Consider the following 24,229-nt stretch of genomic DNA (forward strand, 5'->3'; position numbering starts at 1 on the left):
TGTAGTTTGTGTACAAGGATTTCATCTCCTTGGTTACAATTATTCCTAGAGGATTTATTCTTTTATTTTTTTAAATGTTTATTTATTATGTTTGAGAGAGAGAGAGTGCAAGTGGGGGAGGGGCAGAGAGAGAGGGAGACACAGAATCTGAAGCAGGTTCCAGGCTCCATGCTGTCAGCACAAAGCCCGACGCAGGGCTAGAACTCACAAATTGTGAGATCATGACCGGAACTGAAGTCGGACGATTAACCATCTGAGCCACCCAGGCGCCCCCAGTTTATTCTTTTAGATACTATCGTAAGTGAAATTGCTTTCTTAATTCCGTTTGCAGATTATTCATTGCTGGTATATAGACTCATAACTGATTTTTGTGTGTTGATCTTTTGTGATTTTTGTGTGTTGTAACATGTAGCTTTGCTGAATTTGTTAACTTTAGTAGCTTTTTTGTGCATTCTTTGGGAATTTCTGTATAAAGGATTATGTCATCTACAAATAACAATACTTTTCTTTCTTCCTATTTGGATACATTTTATTTCTTTTTTCTGTCTAATTATTCTGGCTAGAACTTCTAGAACAATGTTAAATAACATTGGTGACAATGGACACGCTTGTCTTTTTCCTGAACTTAGGGGGAAAGTTTTTAGTCTTTTATTGTTGAGCATAATGTTAACTGTGGGTTTTTCATAAATGCTCTTTATCACGTTAAGGAAGTTCCCTTCTCTGCTTTATTTTCTGAATGTTTTTTACCATGAAAGAGTATCAGATTTACACAAAGGTCTTTTTTTTTTTTGCATCAAATGAGGTTATCATGTGGCTTTTATTGTTGTTGTTCTATTAAGGTAATGTATTACACTATTCTAGTACATTGATGTATTACATTCATTGACTTTCAAATGTTTACCACTCTTGTATTCTTTTCTTTATGTTTTATTTATTTATTTTGAGAGAGAGAGTAAGCACACATGAGGGTGTGTGCACAAGTGGAAGAGGGGCTGAGAGAAGGAGAGAGAGAGAATCCCAAGCAGTCTCTGCACTGTCCTCACAGAGCCCAACGTAGGGTCAAACCCACGAATCATGAGATCATGACCTGAGCTGAAATCAAGAGTTGGTCACTTAACTGACTGAGCCATCTGGGTGCCCTACCATACTTGTATTCTTGGAGTAAATCCCACTTGGTCATGGTATATAATCCTTTTGACATGCTATGGGATTCTGTGTGCTAGTATTTTGTTGAGAATTTTTGCATCTATATCTCAAATCTATATTCATAAGGTCTCTAATGTTCTTTCCTTGTAACATCTTTATCTGGTTTTGGTATCAGGGTAATGGTGGCTTCATAAAATTAGTTAGGAAATATTCACTCTGTGTTTTGGAAAGTAGAATATTGGTGTTAATTCCATTTTAAATATTTGGTTCCAGTGACATCATCTGGTCCTAGACTTCTTTTTTGGGAGGTTTCTAAGTACTGATTCTATCTCTTTAATATTTATGGATCTGTTGAAATTTTCTATTTCTTTTTAAGTCAGTTCAGGTAATTGTGCTTTTAGGAATTTGTCAATTTTACCTACGTTATATAATTTGTTTTGTACAATTATTTATAGTGTTCTCATATTTTTCGTTAAATTTCTGTGTGGTTGGTAGTAGTGTCTCCACTTTCATTTCTGATTTTAGTTATTTGTGTCTTGTCTCTTATTTTCTTTGTCAGTCTAGTTAAAGGTTTGTCATTCTTGTTGATCTTTTCAAAGAACCAACATTTGTTTTTATTGATTGTCTCTACTATTTTTCTATTCTCTATTTCATTTATCTCCACTCTAATCTTTATTATTTCCTTCCTTCTGCTAGGTTTGAGTTTTGTCTTCTTTTCCTAGTTTCTCAAGATGTAAAGCTAGGTAATTGATTTAAGAGTCTTTTTTTTTTAATGCAGACATTTATAGTTATAAATTCCCCTGTGAACACTGTCTTGCTGCATCCCTTAATATTTCCTATAATACTTTTTTCATTTTCATTCATCTCTAAGTATTTTATGATTTCCCTTGTGACTTCTTCTTTGACCTAATTGGCTGTTTAAGAGTCTGTTGTTTAATTTCCACATTGGTTAATTTTCTAATTTTCCACTGGAATTGGTTCTTAGCTTCATCTGTTGTGGGCAGTGAAGATACTTCATATGATTTCAATCATCGTATGTTTATTAAGACGTGTTTTGTGTCCTAACATGTCTGGAGAATGCTCCCTGTGCATTTGAGAAAAATGTGTATCCTGCTGTTGATTGGTGGATTATTCTACATAGGTCTAGTTGATTTATTTATTTATTTATTTTTATTTAAAAAAAAAGTTTATTTTTGAGAGTGAGAGAGACAGAGTGTGAGCAGGGGAGTAGCAGAGAGAGAGGGAGACACAGAATCTGAAGCAGGCTCCAGGCTCTGAGTTGTCAGCACAGACCCTGACATGGGACTCGAACTCATGAACCATGAGATCATGACCTGAACCAAAGTCACCCAACCGACTGGGCCACCCGGGTGCCCCAGGTATAGTTGATTTATGACACTGCTGAAATCCCCTGTTTTCTTTTTGATGTTCTGACCAAATGTTCTATCCATTGAGTGTGATGTTTGAACTCTCCAACTATTACTATAGAACTGTCTATTTCTCCTCTCAATTCTGTTAATGTTTGCTTCCTAGAGATTTTGCCTTCCTGATGATCTCTGCTCATTTTTTTAAATGTTTATTTATTTTTGAGAGAAAGAGAGAGAGAGAGAGAGAGAGAGAGAGTGTGTGTGTGTGTGTGTGTGTGTGTGTGTGTGTGTTTGAGCGGGGGAGGGGCAAAGAGAGAGGAAGACAGAGGACCTGAAGTGGGCTCTGCACTGATAGCAGCAAACCCAATGTGGGGCTCAAACTCACAAGCCATGAGATCATGACCTGAACTGAAGTTGGATGCTCAACTGAATGAACCATCCACACATCTGCTCTATTTTTAATCCCATTCTATCTATAGGTTCCTCTGTATCTGCATGGGAAAATATTTTTTTCCCCACTGGGAAAAATTATCTTTTCTTCAACTCTTAACTCCACACACTTTTCCACCTACCACCCTATCTTTGTCTACCCTTTCACAACAGTTTTTTCTACATTTTTACATGATTTTTCTACTTTCTTATCTTCTACTCAGTCCTCACACAATTGCAATCTAGTTTCTTTCTCTAGTCTGTATTGAAACTGCAGTCAAAATCACCAAATCCCTCATCTTCCCAAAAGAAAACAGACAATTTAATTTTGAAAATATTTTATTTAAACATACTGTTAGAGATTAATGCTATTTTTCCACTTTTTATGTATCTTTCAAGTGGTGGAAACTTCATTAGAATGACAACTCTGACATTTCTCTGCCCTCGCCCTTACTCATTCTTTTCTTTGCATCTTCCCTTTCTCTTGAAATTTTACCTTCTCACAGAGGCCTGTGCTGTGTCCTACTTTGGTTTTACATAATAAAGGGTTTATGTGTAGATGGAAATAGGACTGCAGTTTCTAACTGGGTAGGATATTGTAACAAATTCTAGGATTTATTTTTAGTAACACTATTGTCATATTTGTCTGTATCAGATTTGTCAGTAGCAAAGATTCTTTTATTCCCCAGCTTTACAGAGATATTATTGACATATCACATGTAAATTTAAGTTGTGCAACATCATGATTTGATACACGTATATATTGTAAGATGATTATCACAGTAAGGTTAGTTAACACCACCAGTCCCTTACGTCATAACCAGTTTTTTTTTTCCTGTGGTGATAACATTTAAGATTTACTGTCTTAATACCTTTCATGTATACAATACAGTATTATTAAATATAGTCACAATGCTGTACATTAGATTACCAAGATTACCAGGACTTATTCATCTTATAGCTGGACGTTTGTACACTTTGACCAACATCTCCTCATCTCATCCACTCCCAGCCCCTGGCAACCACCATATTACTTTCTATTTCTATTAGTTGTTTTCTTATATTCCACATATAAGTGAGAACATAGAGTATTTGTCTTTGTCTGGCTCATTTCACATGATATAAAGCTTTCAAGGCCCATTGTTATTGTACCCCGAGGCAGGATTTCCATTTTTTATGGATGAATTATATTCTGTTGTATATACACCACATTTTAATTATCCATTCATCTGTCAATGGACACTTAGGTTGTCTCCATGTCTTAGCTATTGTTAATTCTCCAATGAATATGGAGGTAACGATATCTCTTTTGGCATAGTGATTTCATTTCCTTCAGATATATATCTGGAAGTGGGATTACTAGGTCATATGGTAGCTATATTTTTAATTTTTTGAGGAACTTCCATACTGTTTTCCATAGTGGCTGAACGTTTACCCTACCACCGTATGCACAGTGGTTTACTGTTACAAGTCTCCCTCTTAGACAGGCTTTTGTTGCATCCTACAAATTTTGGTATATTGTGTGTCCACTTTCATTTGTTTCAAGATATTTTTAAATTTCCCTTTTGATTTTACCTTTGATCCATTGGTTGTTCAAGAGTATGTTGCTTAATTTCCATTTATTTGTGAATTTTCAGGGTTTCCTCTTGTTGTCTTCAGCTTAAAGAACTCCTTTCATCATTTCTTGTAAGGAAGGTCTAGTGGTGATGAATTGCCTCAGCTTTTGTTTTTTTGGAAAATTATTTATCTCTCATTTATGAAAGACAACTTTGCTGGGTAATGTATTCTTGGTTGGCAGTTTTTTTTTCTTTCAGCACTTTGAATATATCACCCCACTCTCTCTTGGTTTGTAAGATTTCCACTGAGAAATCCACTGGTAGCATTATGGAGGTTCCCTTGTAAGTTACAATCTTATCTTTGCTGCTTTTAAGATTCTGTCTTTGTCAGGGCAGCTAGGTGGCTCAATTGGTTGAGTGTCTGACTCTTGATTTTGCCTCAGGTCATGATCCCAGAGTCATGGGATTGAGCCCCATGTTTTGCTGCATGCTGAGCATGGAGCCTGTTTGGGATTTTCTCTCCTTCTGCCCCTCTCCCCTGCTCTATTTCTAAAAGAAAAAAAAAAAGATTTTCTTTTTGTCTTTGACAATGACAAAGTGCCCTTGAATTTGAGACAATTTTATTATAACGTATCTTAGAAAAGCTTGTTTTAGGTTGAAAATTGGGTTACCTATGACCTTCATGAAATTGTATGTCCAAATCTCTTCCCAAATTTGGCAGCTTCTTAGCCATTGTTTCTTTATTTTTTAAATTTATTTACAAATTTTTATTTATTTATTTATTTACTTTTGAGAGAGAGAGACAGAGACAGAGACAGAGCACAAGCAGGGGAGGGGCAGAGAGAGAGGGAGACACAGAATCCGAACCAGGCTCCAGGCTCTGAGCTGTCAGCACAACACAGAGTGAGGCTAGAACTCACAAACCAGGAAGTAATGACCTAAGCCAAAGTCAGATGCTTAACCAAGTGAGCCACCCAGGCACCCCAAAGCCATTGTTTCTTTCAATTAGATTTCTTCTCCTTTCTCCCTCTCTTTTTATGGGATTCCAATAATGCAGACATTTTTTTTCTTTTAATGCTATCCCCTAATTCATGTAGTATTTCTTCACTCTATTTCATTATACTTTTGTTTTGCTCTTTTTACTGAAAGATTTCAAATGACCTTCAAATGTCTTCTTGTTCACTAATTCTGCTTGGTTGAGTCTGCTGTTGAAGCCCTGTTTTGAATTCTTCAGTTCATTCAATGTTTTCTTCAACTCTAGAATTTCTATTTGGTTTTTAATGGTTTCTGTATCTTTATTGAACTTCTCATTTTGTTTATGCATTTTTCTCTAATTTCATTTACTTGTCTGTGTTTTCATATAACTCACTGAATTTAAGAGGATTATTCTGAATTCTTTGTCAGACAGTTCATAGATCTGTTTCTGTAGGATCATTGAAGTTTTATTAGTTTCCTTTGATGAAGTCATGTTTCCTTGATTATTCATGATCCTTGTGGCCTTGATTTAGTGCCTGCACATTTGAGGAATTAGAATCTCTTCTAGTCTTTATAGACTGCTTCTACAGACAAAGCCCATCACCAATCAACCCATCCAGAGATTCTGGATAGGCCATCTCGTGGTGTTCATGGTGGGCTTTCTGCTGGACTCTATGTGGGCAGGTCTGGTGCCTTGGTCAGGAAGTGGGCAGGCATCATGTTTGTGTACATGGGGATTGGCCTGTTACCTGGATCCCAGGAGGCAGGCCTGGAGCCTAGGTTCACTGGGGCCTAATAGGCACCAGGGACCACTGGAGTGGGCCTGATGTCTCAGTACACAGGGACCAGTCCTATACTGGGAAAAGCTGTGAGCCTGGTTTCATAGGAGCCAGCCTGAAGGCTGGCACCATTGTGGCTTATCTGGTGCTGGGGCAGGCTAGGCCCCTGGCACCTGGGTATGTGGGAGCTGTCCTTAAGGCTGCACCACAGAGGCTGGCCTGGTGCTAGGGCAGGCTGAGAGCCTGGGTCCATAGGAGCTTGCGTAGAGTTAAGTCTGCAGGGGCTGGTCTGGAACTGGGGTGGGTCAAAGACTGGGTCTGGAGTATCCAGCCTGGTGTTGGGCCCAGCTGAGAGCCTGAATTCATAGTAGCTAATTGGTTTCCTTAGGTGACAGGAACTACCTGGGCTGTGGGAGCTGGCAAGCACAAGGATGTGCTGGGTGCCTGGGCCACAAAGTCATTCCAGGCCTCAGGAGTCAGCCAGCATTGTGGTAAGCCAAGAACCTGGGTTTGCAGTAGCCTTCCATGAGTATGGGCCCACAGATGCCATGCTAGACCATTGGGGCTGATTATTGCCAGGGTGAGCCAGAAGTCTGAGTTCATGAGAACCCTCTGGGATCCAGGTTCCACAGAAGCCACCCGAAGCCACAGGAGTTGGCAAACACCAGCATGAGTCAGAGGCTTGGGCTTAGGGAAGCCCCCAGGAGCCTGATGCTCTAGGATCTGTCTGGGGCCATGGGAGCCACTTGGGCATGCTGGAGCCAATAGGTACTGGGATGAGCCAGGAGCCTGTGTTTGCAGTAGCTAATGGGAAGCCTGGTATCATGGGAGATGCCTAAAGCTGTGGAGCTGGTAGGCACTGCAGTGAACTAAGGTCCTGGATTTGAGGGAGCCTGTAGAGAGACACCTGGGGCCTTAAGAGTTGACCTTGTGCTGGGACAGTCTGACTTGGGAGTCTGTGGTGAAGTTGGAAACTCACTTCATTCTCCATTTCCTGTGGGAATACATTCTCTCTCCATCCTGGGATACTGCTTCTTGGGGGAGAGGTGATGGAATTAATGTGAATCTATCTTTCCTACCCTTCTCAACACATCTTTTCTTATTTCTTTGCTTCACCCAGGTGCTGTCATCTCTCAAGTGGAATCCTTGGCTCCTTTGAAGGTATTTTTGTGCATGGATAGTTATTCAAGTTGGTATTTCTGAGGTGGTTGAGCACTAGGAAGCCCTATGCATCTTTTTTGCTGACATCACTCCCTGCTTTATTAATTTTTACTCATGTTATCTAGAGCATGGGTAGGGGGAAAGGATAGGTATTTGTTTCATTCCACAAACCCTTACATGTGCATTATCTTAATACATTCTAGTTTAAAAAAATGAACATCATAAAGACTTCTTTGAATGCAACTTCAATCCTTTTCCCCTTCCTAAAGGCAACACAAATTGCCAATTCCTAGAACTTTTCAATGCATTGCCTGCAAACAAAGATATGCAAGTATCCCGAGGATTTTTAAAGTATTAAATTTTATCATAGTTTATGTGTTATTCTGAAACATTTTTTTCAGTAGTATGTCTTAGAGATTTTTCCATGTAAGTATATATCTCTTTCCTCTTAGTGCTGTATCATATTTCATAGTATTGCAGTATCATTTTTGCTTCTCTGGGTGATTCTGAGTAGTCTTCTGGGTCATAGGTACTTTTCATTTTAATAGACATTTGAAATCTCCTTAGAAAGGGATTATATCATTTGAGAGTCCTTGGTTCCCACACATCCACCAACAATTCTGACTGTTTACATATTTAAACATATCTGCCAATCTGATAGATGAAAAATGGTATCACTTTGTTTTAATTTAAATTTTGCTAATATTGAAGAAAATATAAAAACTCCATTAACTCACAGAAAAGAATCAGATGAGGAAAATGAATTTTCTCTTTAACAAAATGCAACTTAATTTTTTAAGAAGCTAAATGCTTCTTAGCAGCTTTTGGGGGCTGTGGAAAAGTCTGAAAAAAACATTTTTTTTCACAAACTTAAGATTCTTAAGACATGCAAAGAAAAATAAGCATTCTTATAGTGCTAATAAATGTGAGAGTTTACTATTATGAGTTCTAAGATCTTTTAGTATTTTAATTGTTTCAATTATGTGGAGATTATGTTCAGATAATTATATGTCATTAATATAAGTCATCAAAAAGTAGTGTAATAAGTGATGATTTAGCAGTAAGATTACTAAACTTTTCTAAAGAGAAAGGACACAAGGGGAAATTATCAACTTATTTATATGTGAGGCAGAATAGAAGGAGAGGTGAAACTTAAAAGCTGACAGTAGTCAAAGATCAAAAAGTGGAGCCAGCTTTTTTGTTACACAGACTATAAAATATCTGTTTTGTTTACCAGTCATAACTAGAAGCATATACACATAGGCTTCCATTGTGATTGAAGCAAAATGTCAATTTTGGTTGATCAAATTTCTCTGAAATATATACTTTTGTTCTGGCATCTTTGTCCCAAAAACTAAATGTACAAGTATACCCTTGAGTTGCAAGGATTCAATAAATCAATGGCATGGATATCTTGAGTAATTCAAATATTGGCCCCATTACATCAATAACAAGGTTTGGCAATTAATATAATGAATACCATGTATTTTCCTTTAGAACTTTTTAGAGCAAAGCTATTAGGCTTACTCAATTTGGTTTTAAAAGTAGTGATATGTTTGAAATGATACCATCAATAAAGTAAAAAGATGACTCACAGCATAGGAGAAAGTATTTGCAAATTATATATATGATATGGGTCTAGTACCCATAATATTTATTTATTTTGAAAGACAGAAAGGGAGAGAGTGTGCATGAATGCATGAGGAGGGCAGGGGTGAGGGAGATACAGAGTCCCAAGCAGGCTTCACACTCAGCTCAGTGTGGAGCCTGATGCAGGGCTTGATCTCACAACTGTGACTTCATGACCTGAGCCCAAATCAAGAGTCAGGATGCTCAACCGACTGAGCCCACCCAGATGCTCCTATATTTGGTCTTTATCCATGATTCCTGGCTCCCAGCTCCCAGAAACTCTTGGAATTTCCTGAGTGATAAGAGCAATGGGGGCATCTTTTGTCATAGTACTTGGTCTCTTGTCCTCAGTTCCTGAACTCCACTTAAGAGCCATTAACATGAAATGGATGTCATGTTATTTATAACAAGCACTTTTTTTTTTATCACAATTGGGTTTATGTTAACGAAGTGACTTTTAGAAAGCACCTAAGGATGGTGGCTGGTTTCAGGGGAACCAGCCCTGTGGTAGAAGGTTGGAACTTTCAGTCCAACCCCCTACCCTCACATCCCACCCCTACCTCCTGGAAGAGGAGAGGGCCTGGAAGTTGAATCAGTACCCAATGACAAATAATTTAATCAATCATGCCTACATAATAAACCATCCAGAAAGACGGCTCAGAGAGCTTATGCACTGGCAAACACATGAAGATTCTGGATACTGGAGCACTGGGAGAGCACATGGAAGCTCTGCACCCATTCCCCGTACTTTGCCCTATGCATTACTTCCATCTGGTTGTTAATGAGTTATATCCTTTTATGAAAAAATGGTAATCAAATAAATAAAATGTTTCTATGAGTTCTGTGAGTTGCTATAGCAAATTAATCAAATTTAAGGAGGGAGTTGTTGGAACCTCCCATCTATATAGCCTGTCAGTTGGAAGCAGATATGGTAATCTGGACTTGAGACTGGCATTCAAAGGTGAGGGGCGTACAGTTGTAGGACTGAGCCCATAACCTGTGGGGTCTGATGCTATTTCCACGTAGATAGTGTCAGAATTGAGGTGAATTGTAGGGCACTCTGCTGGTGTCCAAGCATCTCTTACTGGTGTGGGAATCCCTCCCTCCACACACACATTGGAATTGCTGCCAGAATACTTTTATTTTGAAATTAGGAGGAATGGGTGCCAATTTACTTTTCTTTTTAAGATTATTTTGTTTATTTGGGATCCCTTGAGATTCCATATGAATTTTAGGATAGATTTTTCTATTTTTGCAGAATATGTCATTGGGACTTTGATAGAGATAGCTGTGGATCTAATAGATCATTCTGGGTAGAATTGAAATCTTAGCAATGTTAAATCTTACAGTTGATGATCATGAGATGTGTTTCCATATTTATATCTTTAAATTTCTTTCAGCAATGTTTTGTAGTTTTCAGTGTACGGTCTTTGGTCTAATTCATTGTATTCTTATGTATTGTGTTCTTTTGATGCTATTGTAAATGAAATGGCTTTTGTAATTTATTTTTTATTTTATTTCATTTTATTTTTTAATGTTTATTTTTGAGAGAGAGAGAGAGAGAGCACATGGAGGTGGATGGGGGGGCTGGGGCAGAGGGAGGGATGGGCAGAGGATCCAAGCGGCTCTTGCTGACAGCAGAGAGCCAGATGCAAGGCTTGAACTCAAAATCAGAAGTCAGACTCTTTTTTTTTTTTTTTTAATATATGAAATTTATTGTCAAATTGGTTTCCATACAACACCCAGTGCTCATCCCAAAAGGTGCCCTCCTCAATACCCATCACCCACCCGCCCTCCCTCCCACCCCCCATCAGCCCTCAGTTTGTTCTCAGTTTTTAACAGTCTCTTATGCTTTGGCTCTCTCCCACTCTAACCTCCTTTTTTTTTTTCCTTCCCCTCCCCCATGGGTTTCTGTTATGTTTCTCAGGATCCACATAAGAGTGAAACCATATGGTATCTGTCTTTCTCTGTATGGCTTATTTCACTTAGCATCACACTCTCCAGTTCCATCCACGTTGCTACAAAAGGCCATATTTCATTCTTTCTCATTGCCACGTAGTATTCCATTGTGTATATAAACCACAATTTCTTTATCCATTCATCAGTTGATGGACATTTAGGCTCTTTCCATAATTTGGCTATTGTTGAGAGTGCTGCTATAAACATTGGGGTACAAGTGCCCCTATGCATCAGGACTCCTGTATCCCTTGGATAAATTCCTAGCAGTGCTATTGCTGGGTCATAGAGCAGGTCTATTTTTAATTTTCTGAGGAACCTCCACACTGCTTTCCAGAGCGGCTGCACCAATTTGCATTCTCACCAACAGTGCAAGAGGGTTCCCGTTTCTCCACATCCTCTCCAGCATCTATAGTCTCCTGATTTGTTCATTTTGGCCACTCTGACTGGCGTGAGGTGATCTCTGAGTGTGGTTTTGATTTGTATTTCCCTGATAAGGAGCGACGTTGAACATCTTTTCATGTGCCTGTTGGCCATCCGGATGTCTTCTTTAGAGAAGTGTCTATTCATGTTTTCTGCCCATTTCTTCACTGGGTTATTTGTTTTTCGGGTGTGGAGTTTGATGAGCTCTTTATAGATTTTGGATACTAGCCCTTTGTCCGATATGTCATTTGCAAATATCTTTTCCCATTCCGTTGGTTGCCTTTTAGTTTTGTTGGTTGTTTCCTTTGCTGTGCAGAAGCTTTTTATCTTCATAAGGTCCCAGTAATTCACTTTTGCTTTTAATTCCCTTGCCTTTGGGGATGTGTCGAGTAAGAGATTGCTACAGCTGAGGTCAGAGAGGTCTTTTCCTGCTTTCTCCTCTAAGGTTTTGATGGTTTCCTGTCTCACATTCAGGTCCTTTATCCATTTTGAGTGTATTTTTGTGAATAGTGTGAGAAAGTGGTCTAGTTTCAACCTTCTGCATGTTGCTGTCCAGTTCTCCCAGCACCATTTGTGAAAGAGACTGTCTTTTTTCCATTGGATGTTCTTTCCTGCTTTGTCAAAGATGAGTTGGCCATACGTTTGTGGGTCTAGTTCTGGGGTTTCTATTCTATTCCATTGGTCTATGTGTCTGTTTTTATGCCAATACCATGCTGTCTTGATGATTACAGCTTTGTAGTAGAGGCTAAAGTCTGGGATTGTGATGCCTCCTGCTTTGGTCTTCTTCTTCAAAATTACTTTGGCTATTCGGGGCCTTTTGTGGTTCCATATGAATTTTAGGATTGCTTGTTCTAGTTTTGAGAAGAATGCTGGTGCAATTTTGATTGGGATTGCATTGAATGTGTAGATAGCTTTGGGTAGTATTGACATTTTGACAATATTTATTCTTCCAATCCATGAGCAGGGAATGTCTTTCCATTTCTTTATATCTTCTTCAATTACCTTCATAAGCTTTCTCTAGTTTTCAGCATACAGATCTTTTACATCTTTGGTTAGATTTATTCCTAGGTATTTTATGCTTCTTGGTGCAATTGTGAATGGGATCAGTTTCTTTATTTGTCTTTCTGTTGCTTCATTGTTAGTGTGTAAGAATGCAACTGATTTCTGTACATTGATTTTGTATCCTGCAACTTTGCTGAATTCATATATCAGTTCTAGCAGACTTTTGGTGGAGTCTATCGGATTTTCCATGTATAATATCATGTCATCTGCAAAAAGCGAAAGCTTGACTTCAATTTTGCCAATTTTGATGCCTTTGATTTCCTTTTGTTGTCTGATTGCTGATGCTAGAACTTCCAGCACTATATTAAACAACAGCGGTGAGAGTGGGCATCCCTGTCGTGTTCCTGATCTCAGGGAAAAAGCTCTCAGTTTTTCCCCGTTGAGGATGATGTTAGCTGTGGGCTTTTCATAAATGGCTTTTATGATCTTTAAGTATGTTCCTTCTATCCCGACTTTCTCAAGGGTTTTTATTAAGAAAGGGTGCTGGATTTTGTCAAAGGCCTTTTCTGCATCGATTGACAGGATCTTATGGTTCTTCTCTTTTTTTTTGTTAATGTGATGTATCACGATCGATTTGCGAATGTTGAACCAGCCCTGCAGCCCAGGAATGAATCCCACTTGATCATGGTGAATAATTCTTGTTATATGCCATTGAATTCGATTTGCTAGTATCTTATTGAGAATTTTTGCATCCATATTCATCAGGGATATTGGCCTGTAGTTCTCTTTTTTTACTGGGTCTCTGTCTGGTTTAGGAATCAAAGTAATACTGGCTTCATAGAATGAGTCTGGAAGTTTTCCTTCCCTTTCTATTTCTTGGAATAGCTTGAGAAGGATAGGTACTATCTCTGCTTTAAACGTCTGGTAGAACTCCCCTGGGAAGCCATCTGGTCCTGGACTCTTATTTGTTGGGAGATTTTTGATAACCGATTCAATTTCTTCGCTGGTTATGGGTCTGTTCAAGCTTTCTATTTCCTCCTGATTGAGTTTTGGAAGCGTGTGGGTGTTTAGGAATTTGTCCATTTCTTCCAGGTTGTCCAATTTGTTGGCATATAATTTTTCATAGTATTGCCTGATAATTGTATCTCTGAGGGATTGGTTGTAATAATTCCATTTTCATTCATGATTTTATCTATTTGGGTCATCTCCCTTTTCTTTTTGAGAAGCCTGGCTAGAGGTTTGTCAGTTTTGTTTATTTTTTCAAAAAACCAACTCTTGGTTTCGTTGATCTGCTCTACCGTTTTTTTAGATTCTATATTGTTTATTTCTGCTCTGATCTTTATTATTTCTCTTCTTCTGCTGGGTTTAGGCTGCCTTTGCTGTTCTGCTTCTATTTCCTTTAGGTGTGCTGTTAGATTTTGTATTTGGGATTTTTCTTGTTTCTTGAGATAGGCCTGGATTGCAATGTATTTTCCTCTCAGGACTGCCTTCGCTGCGTCCCAAAGCGTTTGGATTGTTGTCTTTTCATTTTCGTTTGTTTCCATATATTTTTTAATTTCTTCTCTAATTGCCTGGTTGACCCACTCATTCGTTAGTAGGGTGTTCTTTAAGCTCCATGCTTTTGGAGGTTTTCCAGACTTTTTCCTGTGGTTGATTTCAAGCTTCATAGCATTGTGGTCTGAAAGTATGCATGGTATAATTTCAATTCTTGTAAACTTATGAAGGGCTGTTTTGTGACCCAGTATATGATCTATCTTGGAGAATGTTCCATGTGCACTCGAGAATAAAGTATATTCTGTTGCTTTGGGATGCAGAGTTCTAAATATATCTGTCAAGTCCATCTGATCCAATGTGTCATTCAGGGCCCTTGTTTCTTTATTGACTGTGTGTCTAGATGATCTATCCATTTCTGTAAGTGGGCTGTTAAAGTCCCCTGCAATTACCACATTCTTATCAATAAGGTTGCTTATGTTTATGAGTAATTGTCTTATATATTTGGGGGCTCCGGTATTTGGTGCACAGACATTTATAATTGTTAGCTCTTCCTGATGGATAGACCCTGTAATTATTAGATAATGCCCTTCTTCATCTCTTGTTACAGCCTTTAATTTAAAGTCTAGTTTGTCTGATATAAGTATGGCTACTCCAGCTTTCTTTTGGCTTCCAGGAGCATGATAAATAGTTCTCCATCCCCTCACTCTCAATCTAAAGGTGTCCTCAGATCTAAAATGAGTCTCTTGTAGACAGCAAATAGATGGGTCTTGTTTTTTTATCCATTCTGATACCCTATGTCTTTTGGTTGGTGCATTTAATCCATTTACATTCAGTGTTATTATAGAAAGATACGGGTTTAGAGTCATTGTGATGTCTGTATGTTTTATGCTTGTAGCGATGTCTCTGGTACTTTGTCTCACAGGATCCCCCTTAGGATCTCTTGTAGGGCTGGTTTAGTGGTGAGAAATTCCTTCAGTTTTTGTTTGTTTGGGAAGACCTTTATCTCTCCTTCTATTCTAAATGACAGACTTGCTGGATAAAGGATTCTCGGCTGCATATTTTTTCTGTTTAGCACACTGAAGATATCGTTCCAAGCCTTTCTGGCCTGCCAAGTTTCAAAAGAGAGATCAGTCACGAGTCTTATAGGTCTCCCTTTATATGGGAGGGCACGTTTATCCCTTGCTGCTTGCAGAATTTTCTCTTTATCCTTGTATTTTGCCAGTTTCACTATGATATGTCATGCAGAAGATCGATTCAAGTTACGTCTGAAGGGAGTTCTCTGTGCCTCTTGGATTTCAATGCCTTTTTCCTTCCCCAGTTCAGGGAAGTTCTCAGCTATTATTTCTTCAAGTACCCCTTCAGCACCTTTCCCTCTCTCTTCCTCCTCTGGATACCAATTATGCGTATATTATTTCTTTTTAGTGTATCACTTAGTTCTCTAATTTTCCCCTCATACTCCTGGATTTTTTTATCTCTCTTTCTCTCAGCTTCCTCTTTTTCCATAACTTTATCTTCTAGTTCACCTATTCTCTCCTCTGCCTCTTCAATCCGAGCTGTCGTCATTTCCATTTTGTTTTGCATTTCGTTTAAAGCGTTTTTCAGCTCCTCGTGACTGTTCCTTAGTCCCTTGATCTCCGTAGCAAGAGATTCTCTGCTGTCCTCTATACTGTTTTCAAGCCCAGCGATTAATTTTATGACTATTATTCTAAATTCACTTTCTGTTATATTATTTAAATCCTTTTTGATCAGTTCATTAGTTGTTGTTATTTCCTGGAGATTCTTCTGAGGGGAATTCTTCCGTTTGTTCATTTTGGATAGTCCCTGGAGTGGTGAGGACTTGCAGGGCACTTCCCTTGTGCTGTGGTGTATCACTGGAGTTGGTGGGCGGGGCCGCAGTCCGACCTGATGTCTGCCCCCAGCCCACAGCTGGGGCCACAGTCAGACTGGTGTGTGCCTTCTCTTCCCCTCTCCTAGGGGCGGGATTCACTGTGGGGTGGCGTGGCCCGTCTGGCCTACTTGCACACTGCCAGGCTTGTGTTGCTGGGGATCTGGCGTATTAGCTGGGGTGGGTAGGCAAGGTGCATGGGGGCAGGAGGGGCAGGCTTAGCTCACTTCTTCTTAGGTGATCCACTTCAGGAGGGGCCCTGTGGCAGCGAGGGAGTCAGATCCACTGCCGGAAGTTTGGCTCGGCAGGAGCACAGAGTTGGGTGTTTGTGTGGAGCGAGCAAGTTCCCTGGCAGGAACTGCTTCCCTTTGGGATTTCGGCTGGGGGATGGGCGAGGGAGATGGCGCTGGCGAGCGCCTTTGTTCCCCACCAAACTGAGCTCTGTCCTCCGGGGGCTCAGCAGCTGTCCCTCCCTTTGTCCTCCAGCCTTCCCGCTTTCTGAGCAGAGCTCTTATGAGCTCCCAGGCGCTAAGTCGCGCTTGCTGTCGGAACACAGTCCGTCCGGCCCCTCCGCTTTTGCCAGCCAGACTCGGGGGCTCTGCTTGGCCGGCGAGCCGCCCCTCCGCCCTGGCTCCCTCCCGCCAGTGAGTGGAGCGCGCACCGCCTCGCCGCCTTCCTACCCTCTTCCGTGGGCCTCTTGTCTGCGCTTGGCTCCGGAGACTCCGTTCTGCTAATCCTCTGGCGGTTTTCTGGGTTATTTAGGCAGGTGTAGGTGGAATCTAAGTGATCAGCAGGACGCGCGGTGAGCCCAGCGTCCTCCTAGGCCGCCATCTTCCCTCTCTCTGAGAAGTCAGACTCTTAACGAGTGAGCCATCCAGGCGCCCCTCTTAATTTTTTAGATTGTTCATTGTTATTGTATAGAAAAGCAACCAATTTTTGTGTGTTGATATTGAATCTTGCAACTTTGCTGAATTTGTATATTAGCTTTAAGATATTTTTGCAGAATCTCTGGAGTTTTCTACATATATGCCATCTATGTGAGCACAGATCATTTTATGTCTTCCATTACAATTTAGGTTCGTTTTATTTCTTTGTCTTTACTTGTTACAGCTGAAACCTCTAATACTACAATAAATATAATTGTGGAATGTGGACATCCTTGACTTGTCTTTCATAAAGAGAAAGGTTTTAGTCTTTGACTATTGAATATGATGTTTAGATGTGGGCTTTTCATATATGGCCTTTATTCTCTTGAGGATATTTCCTTCTATTCCTGGATTCTCAAGTGTTTTGATGAAAGGGTGTTGAATTTTGTCAAGTGCTATTTCTACATGAATTGAGATATGTTTTTTGCCTTCATTTTGTTAATGTGGTGTGTTGCAGTAAATGATTTTTCTATGTTGAATCACCCTTAAATTCCAGAAGTAAACACCAATTGGCCATGATATAGAATTCATTAAATTATGCTGCTGAATTTGTTTTTTTAGCATTTTGTTGGAGAATCAACATCAATTTGCATCAATATTATAAAACATACTTGACAATAATTTTCTTTTCTTGCATTGTCTTTCTCTGACTTTGGTACCAGGGTAATGCTGGCTTATTGGAATTTTAGGAAGTGTTCCCTTCTCCATTTTTTGGGAAAAATTTGAGAAGATTTGCTGTAATTCTTTTACTGTTAATTAGTAGTAGTGAAGCCATCTGGTTCAGGGTGATTTTTTTTTTGGAGGGAGGAGGTATTTGATTACTTATTCAATATTTATTTATTTATTTATTTATTTATTTATAGAGAAAGAGAGAGAGCAAGCCTGAGTCAGGGAGAGGGGCAGAGGGAGGGAGGGGGAGAGAGAGAGAGAGAGAGAAAGAGAGAGAGAGAGAGAGAGAGAGAGAGAGAGAATCTTAAGCAGGTTCCATACTCAGCATGGAACCCTATTTGGGGCTTGATCCCATGACCCTGGGATCATAACCTGAGCTGAAATCAGGAGTCAGACGCTCAACGAACTGAACCACCTAGGTGCCCCAATTCAATAATAGGTCTATGAACATTTTATATTTTTTCATGATTCAGTCTTCGTAAGTTGTGTGTTTGTATGAGTATTTTAATTTCCCCTAGGTTATTCTATTTGTTTAGTTTACAATTGTTCATTGTATCCCTTTATAATGCTTTTTATTTCTGTGAAATTGGCAAGGTTTCCATTTTCATTTTTGATTTTAGTAATTTGAGTCTTCTCTCTTTTTTTCTTAGTTAATCTAGCCACAAGTTTGTCAAGTTTTTTGATCTTTTGAAGAACTAAGTTTTGGTTTCATTGATTTTCTTTATTATTCTCCTATCCTCTATGTTTATTACTTTCTTCCATCTTTTGACTCTGGGTTTCATTTGCTATTCTTTTTCTAATTCCTTTAAGGTATATGGTTTAGTTGTTGGTTTGAGATCTTTTTTTAATGTAGTATATTACTGCTTTTGCTGCATCCCATAGGTATAGGTATGTTTTAACTTTCACTTTCTGTTATTTTCTAATTTCCTTTGTGATTTCTTCTTTGGCCTGTTGGTTGTTGAAGAGTGTATTATTTAATTTTCACATATTTATGAAGTTTACAATTTTCCTTCCATTATTGGTCTTTAGTTTCATTCCAGTGTGATCAGAAATGGTACTTTATAGGAGTGTCTGGGTGGCTCAGTCAGTTAAGCATCCAACTTCAGCTCAGGTCATGATCTCATGGTTCGTGGGTTCAAGCGCTGCATCAGGCTCTGTGCTGACAGCTGAGAGTCTGGAGCCTGCTTTGGATTCTGTGTCTCCCCCCAACTGTCTCCCTCTGCCCCTCCACGCCCATGCTCTGTCTCTCTTGGTCTCTCAAAAATGAATAAACATTAAAAATTGCTTTGTAATTAAAAAAAGTGGTACTTTGTATGATTTCATCCTTTTTAAAAATATTAAGACTCTTTTGTGATATAACATATGGTCTATTCTGGAGAATATTCCATGTGTACTTGTGAAAAATGTGTATTCTGCTGTTATTGGATGGCATGTTTTGTATATTTCTATGAGATCCAATTGGTCAATAGTATTACTTAAGTCCTCTATTTCTTTATTGATCCTCTGTCTGGTTTTCTATCCATTACTGAATGTGGGGTTACTGATGTCTTTAACCTTTACTTTTAAACTGTCCATTTCTCCTGTCAATTTTGTAATTTGTTAATATATTTGGAAATCTGATGTTTTGTGCATATGTTCATAATTGTCACATCTTCTTAGTGAATTGGCCCTTCATTTTCAATATAAAATGTACTTTGTCCCTTCTAAGTCTTTGACTGAGTTTCTTAGTTTTATATTGCTCCTGTAACAAGTTACTACAAATATTGTTGCTGAAAACAACATGAATTTATTATGTCAGTGTTCTGTAAGTCAAAATTCCAAAATTAGTCTTACTAGGCTAAAGTGAAGGTATCAACAGGGCTGAGGTTGTGAGAGGAGAATCTGTTTCCTTGCCTTTTTAAAAATGTTTATTTTGAGAGAGAGAGAGAGAGAGAGAGAGAGCGTGAGGTGAGAGAAACACATAGAGAGTGAGAGAGAGAGAATCCCAAGTATTCTCTGTGCTCTCAGTGCAGAGCTTGGCACAGGGCTTGATTCCATGAACTGTGAGATCATGACCTGAGCCAAAATCAAGAGTCAGATGCTTAACTGGCTGAACCACCCAGGCACCCCTTCCTTGCCTTTTTTGAACATTATAGTCTGCCTGCATTCCTTGACTCATGGCTCTTTCCTTGCACCACTTTAACCTTTGATGCCATTGCCCTATCTCTGTCTTCTGTCTTTCACCTTCTTGTCTCTGTTTTAAGGATCCTGCACTTACATTGGGTCTATCTGCATAATCCAGGATAATCTTCCCATCTCAAGAGCCTTAACTTAATTACATTAGCAAAGTAGCTTTTTGCCCTGTAAGATAACATACTGATAGGTTTCAGGCATCAGGACATTGACATATTTGGGGGGGCATTATTCAGCCTGCCACACCACTTACAGTAAAGGCAGTAGTCACAGAAACAGTAAAGCAAGTTCCAGATGGGAAATAAATGCTGTGGTAAAGCAGGCTACTCATAAACTTTGAGTTTGGGGCATTTTATGGACATCTTTTATAGACTTCCAACCAATCATCACCATGTAACCATCCATGAATTCGTAAAGGGTATTTTATAATAAGTAAAACATAGATGAGTGTCAGACTCCCCAGATTTCCATAACAAAGTGAAATTTGGCCACTGTAAGTTTCACCTCGCCATGAATGATAGGACAACTTGGAAACATGTCCTGTGATAGAGTTCCTAAAATATGATAGGGGTTCATTTTAACACTCTTTTTCCCATGAGCTGTCCCCAAATTCATATGTTGAAGCCTTAAACTCTGGTATCTTAGAATGTGATTATATTTGGATACAGGGCATTCAAATAGGTGATTAAATTAAAATGAGGCTATTGGACTGGGGCCTAACCCATTCTGACTGGTGTCCTTATAAAAAGTAGATGTGAACACACAGAGAGACACCAGACATGCATGCACACAGAGGAAAGACCATGTGAGGACATAGCAATAAGGTATTTATTGAAAGCCAAGAAAGAGCCCTCAGGAGAACTAAAACGTGCTGACACCTCGATCTTGGACTTCTAGCATCCAGAACTGTGAGAAAATAAATTTCTGTTATTTAAGCTGCCCAGTATGTAGTATTTTATTATGGTAGCCCCACCAAACTAATACATACTCAAACTTCTATTTATTGGCTCAATATCTTACATCAGCTTAAGAAAAAAGAAGCTTCATCCTTATGGTAAATGTATTGAATTTTGTGAAAGCTTTATTAAAATTCTAAACTGTATAAATCTTAGCAAACCTACAACTTTTTTTTAGTATTATTTTCCAGTTTGGAAGTATACACATGAGCTTTCCACCTGTTTTAGTTGGCAGAATAGTGGAAAAAAACACTGGGTGTGACACTTTCACCTTAACTTACACAAAATATTATCTCCCAACAAAATAGTCTAAAGATTTTTAGTGGGGTGCTTCTTAGTCTATTTGGTCAATAATAGAAGCATAAAGCATAATAACTCTCCTCAGGATTTTAAATTATGGTGTAAACTGATCTGATTTACATAATCACCAACAAAAAAGCACCTCAGAGATCCAGAGACATTTATATACTCAGCAAATATTTATTGAGCAATCTATTGTGTGCCAGGCCCTGTTTCTAGGGAATATAGCATAGAATAAGATAAAGTACCATACTCATGGAGCTTACATATAAGAATGGAAGGAAACAGATAATAAGAAAGTCAATATATAAAATATACATTATAATATTAAATAGTGATAAATGCTATGCATAAAAATAAAACAAAGTATGAGGATAAAGGATATTTGAAGGGGCAATACTATTTTAGATCAGATAATCAGAGAAATTCTCTCCAAGCAACTACCTGAATGAAATGAGAGAATGGACCATGAAACTTATCTTAGGGGAAAGTATTATAAGCACTGGGAAACAAATGCAGAGCCCCTTGGGTAGGGATATGCTTGGTTTGTTCAGGAAACAGCAAGGAGGCTAGTGTAGCTCAAATGGAGCAAGCAATGGAAGAATGGTTGAACATGAGTTTAGAGTGGTAGCCAGGGACCAGATCTTGTGAGATATTGTAAGCCATGGAAAGAAGGTTGGATATTATTCTAAGGGTTATGGAGACCCATTAGAGGATTTTGACAAGGGGCTCAGCATGATATGACTTATGTTGTTTTTTTTTTTAAGTTTTAATGTTTATTTTTGAAAGAGAAAAAGAGAGTGATTCGGGGAGGGACAGAGAGGGAGACACAGAATCTGAAACAGGCTGCAGGCTCTGAGCTGTCAGTACAGAGCCTGACACAGGGCTCAAACCGTGAGATAATGACCTGAGCCAAAGTTGGACGCACAACCGACTGAGCCACCCAGGTGCCCCAATATGACATGTTTTTTAAGGATAAGCCTGGCTAGTGTGAAGAGAATGGACCCTACGGAAATAAGAATGAAAACGGTGAAAATTTTGGAGTTAGGAAGCAATTGCAGTGGTCTAGGTAATATATGGAAGTGGTTTGGACTAAGTTGTTAGCTGTGGATATGGTGATAAATATCCATCTTTGGCATATATTTTGGAGGTAGAGCCAATGGATGTTGTGGATGGATTTAATATAAAGTAAGAGAAAAAGAGGAATTGGTGATTCTGAAGCTGAACAACTGAGTGAATAAAGATATCATTTATTGAGATGGGTGAAGACTGAGAGGAGAAGGTTTTGGGGGAAGGTCAGGAGCTCAGGTTACGACACATTGAATTTGAGATGCCTTTTATATATACACATGGAGATGAAAAGTTTTTGAGAGAGATCAGATTAGAGAGAGAAATTTGAGAGTCATCAAGGTACAGATGGTCTTTATTTCTTTTTCTTTAACTTTGTTTATTTTGAGAGAGATAAGAGTCAAAGACCAGGGGAGGGGCAGAAAGAATCAGAGAGAGAGAGAAAATCCCAAACAGGCTCCACGCTGACAGCACAGAGCCCGATGTAGGGCTTCATCTCATGAATCATGAAATCATGAGCTGAGCAGAAATCAAGAGTCAGACACTTAACCGACTAAGCCACCCAGGCGCCCCCAGATGGTATTTAAAGCCATGAGACTTAATGAGATCACTAAGGAATATAGATAGTGTATGTAGTAAGGGAATAGGTCCAAGGATTGAGCTCTAGGACATTACAATATTGAGATACAGAGGATGGCAATAAACTAGCAAAAGCAACAACAAAAAAAAGAAAGCTAAAAATATGCAGTCAGGAGTAGCCACTAAAGTAGGAGAAAAACCAGGAGAATATAATATCCTGGAAGCTAAGTAAAGATATTTCAAAAAGGGAGTTTTTAACCTTGCCCAACATAGCTGATAGGTAAGGTGACCAAATATCCCTATTTTCCCAAGACAATCCCAGTTTATGGCTTTTGTATTTGTTAACAACACCCTTTTTACTCTCAGAAGTGTTTATTTGAATGATAAATTATATGGTCACTTGGATGATAGATCAAGATGAGGATTGAGGATTGATTATTGGATTTACCAACATAGAGATCATTAGCATTCTTGATGAGCAGTTTCAATGGAGCAATGAAAGTTCATTGGATGTTGGAAATGAAAGAATGGAGTCATATCAAAAAAAATGAGGAGACAGTGTCAATATGCTAACTACAAACCACTATTCTGAAGAATTTTGCAGCAAAAAAAAAGGGGTAGTGGCTATAGAATGATGTGAGGTAAAGGAAGAATTTTGCTTTTAAGGTAGGAGATAGTACAGTATGTTTGTTGATGGGGACATTTCACTTTCTAGAAAGGGAAATGTTTATGATAAAGGAGAGAGAGAAGAAAATTTTGGAACAATGACCTTGAATAGAAGAGATGGGGCATCATCCAGTGGATACATTTAGAGCCTGGCTTTAGATAGGAGCATGGCCAGTTCATTCACAAAACATTAGAAGAGGCAGAATTTATGGGCACAGATGCAAGTGGTGAGTAGGCATGGTGGTAGGAGTTTGTGGAAGTTCTCTTCAATATGCTTTCATTTGTTCAATGGGATAAACAAGGTCACCAGCTGAGATAGGAAAGTAACTGGGGTCTGAGGAGAGAAGACAAGGTGTGATATCTTTTTTTTTTATTAAGGTAAAATATATGTGGCATAAAATTTTACATTTTTAAGTGAACAATGAAGTGGCATTAATTACATGCACAGTTATACATCCATTACCACTATTTCAAAAGTTTTTATCATTTGTTATGGGTCGAATTGTGTCCTCAAAAAAGATGTGTTAGAGTCCTAACATACACAAACATCAACTCAAGTTGGATTAAAGACTTAAACATGTGACCTGAAACTGTAAAAGTCCTATACAAAAGCATGGGGGGAAGTTTTCTTGATATTGGTCTTGGAAGTGCTCTCTTGGATATAGCACTGAAGCCACAGGCAACAAAAGCAAGAATAGACAAATGAGATTACACAAACTAAAAAAAAAAAAACTCATACATCTAAAAGAAACTTATGTACCTTAAAGGAAATAATCAACAGAATGAAAATGCAAACTACAGAATGAGAGAAAATGGGCGGCCAATACCCAAAATATATAAAGAATTCCCACAACTCATTAGCAAATAAATGAAGTATGAAAAATAGGCAAAGTGCTTGAATAGACATTTCTCTAAAGAATACATACAAATGGCCAGCAGGTATATGAATAGGTGCCCAACATCACTAACCAGTACAGAAATGCAAATCAAAACCAAAATGAGATATTACCTCATACCTATTAGGATGGCTATTATCAAAAAAGAAAATCACAAGTGTTAGCAAGGATTTGAAGGAATTGGAATACTTATGC

At 38.7% G+C, this 24,229-nt stretch overlaps 1 protein-coding gene across 3 annotated transcripts in view; it reads left to right on the forward strand.

Moving 5' to 3' along the window:
• The window catches only part of GPRASP1 (G protein-coupled receptor associated sorting protein 1), a 48,271-nt gene that overhangs the window by 9,174 nt on the left and 14,868 nt on the right, over nucleotides 1-24,229 (forward strand). For 2 of the 3 annotated variants that reach the window (XM_042974943.1, XM_042974944.1), the window contains exon 4: nucleotides 7,373-7,413. The gene's annotated coding sequence lies outside the window, so the exon portion shown is untranslated. Of the gene's footprint in view, nucleotides 1-261; nucleotides 298-6,640; nucleotides 6,744-7,372; nucleotides 7,414-24,229 lie in introns of those variants that run through there. The other variant, XM_007088992.3, reaches the window with a different exon arrangement.

Source organism: Panthera tigris, chromosome X, assembly GCF_018350195.1.
Source record: "Panthera tigris isolate Pti1 chromosome X, P.tigris_Pti1_mat1.1, whole genome shotgun sequence".
NCBI classification, from domain to species: Eukaryota; Metazoa; Chordata; class Mammalia; order Carnivora; family Felidae; genus Panthera; species Panthera tigris.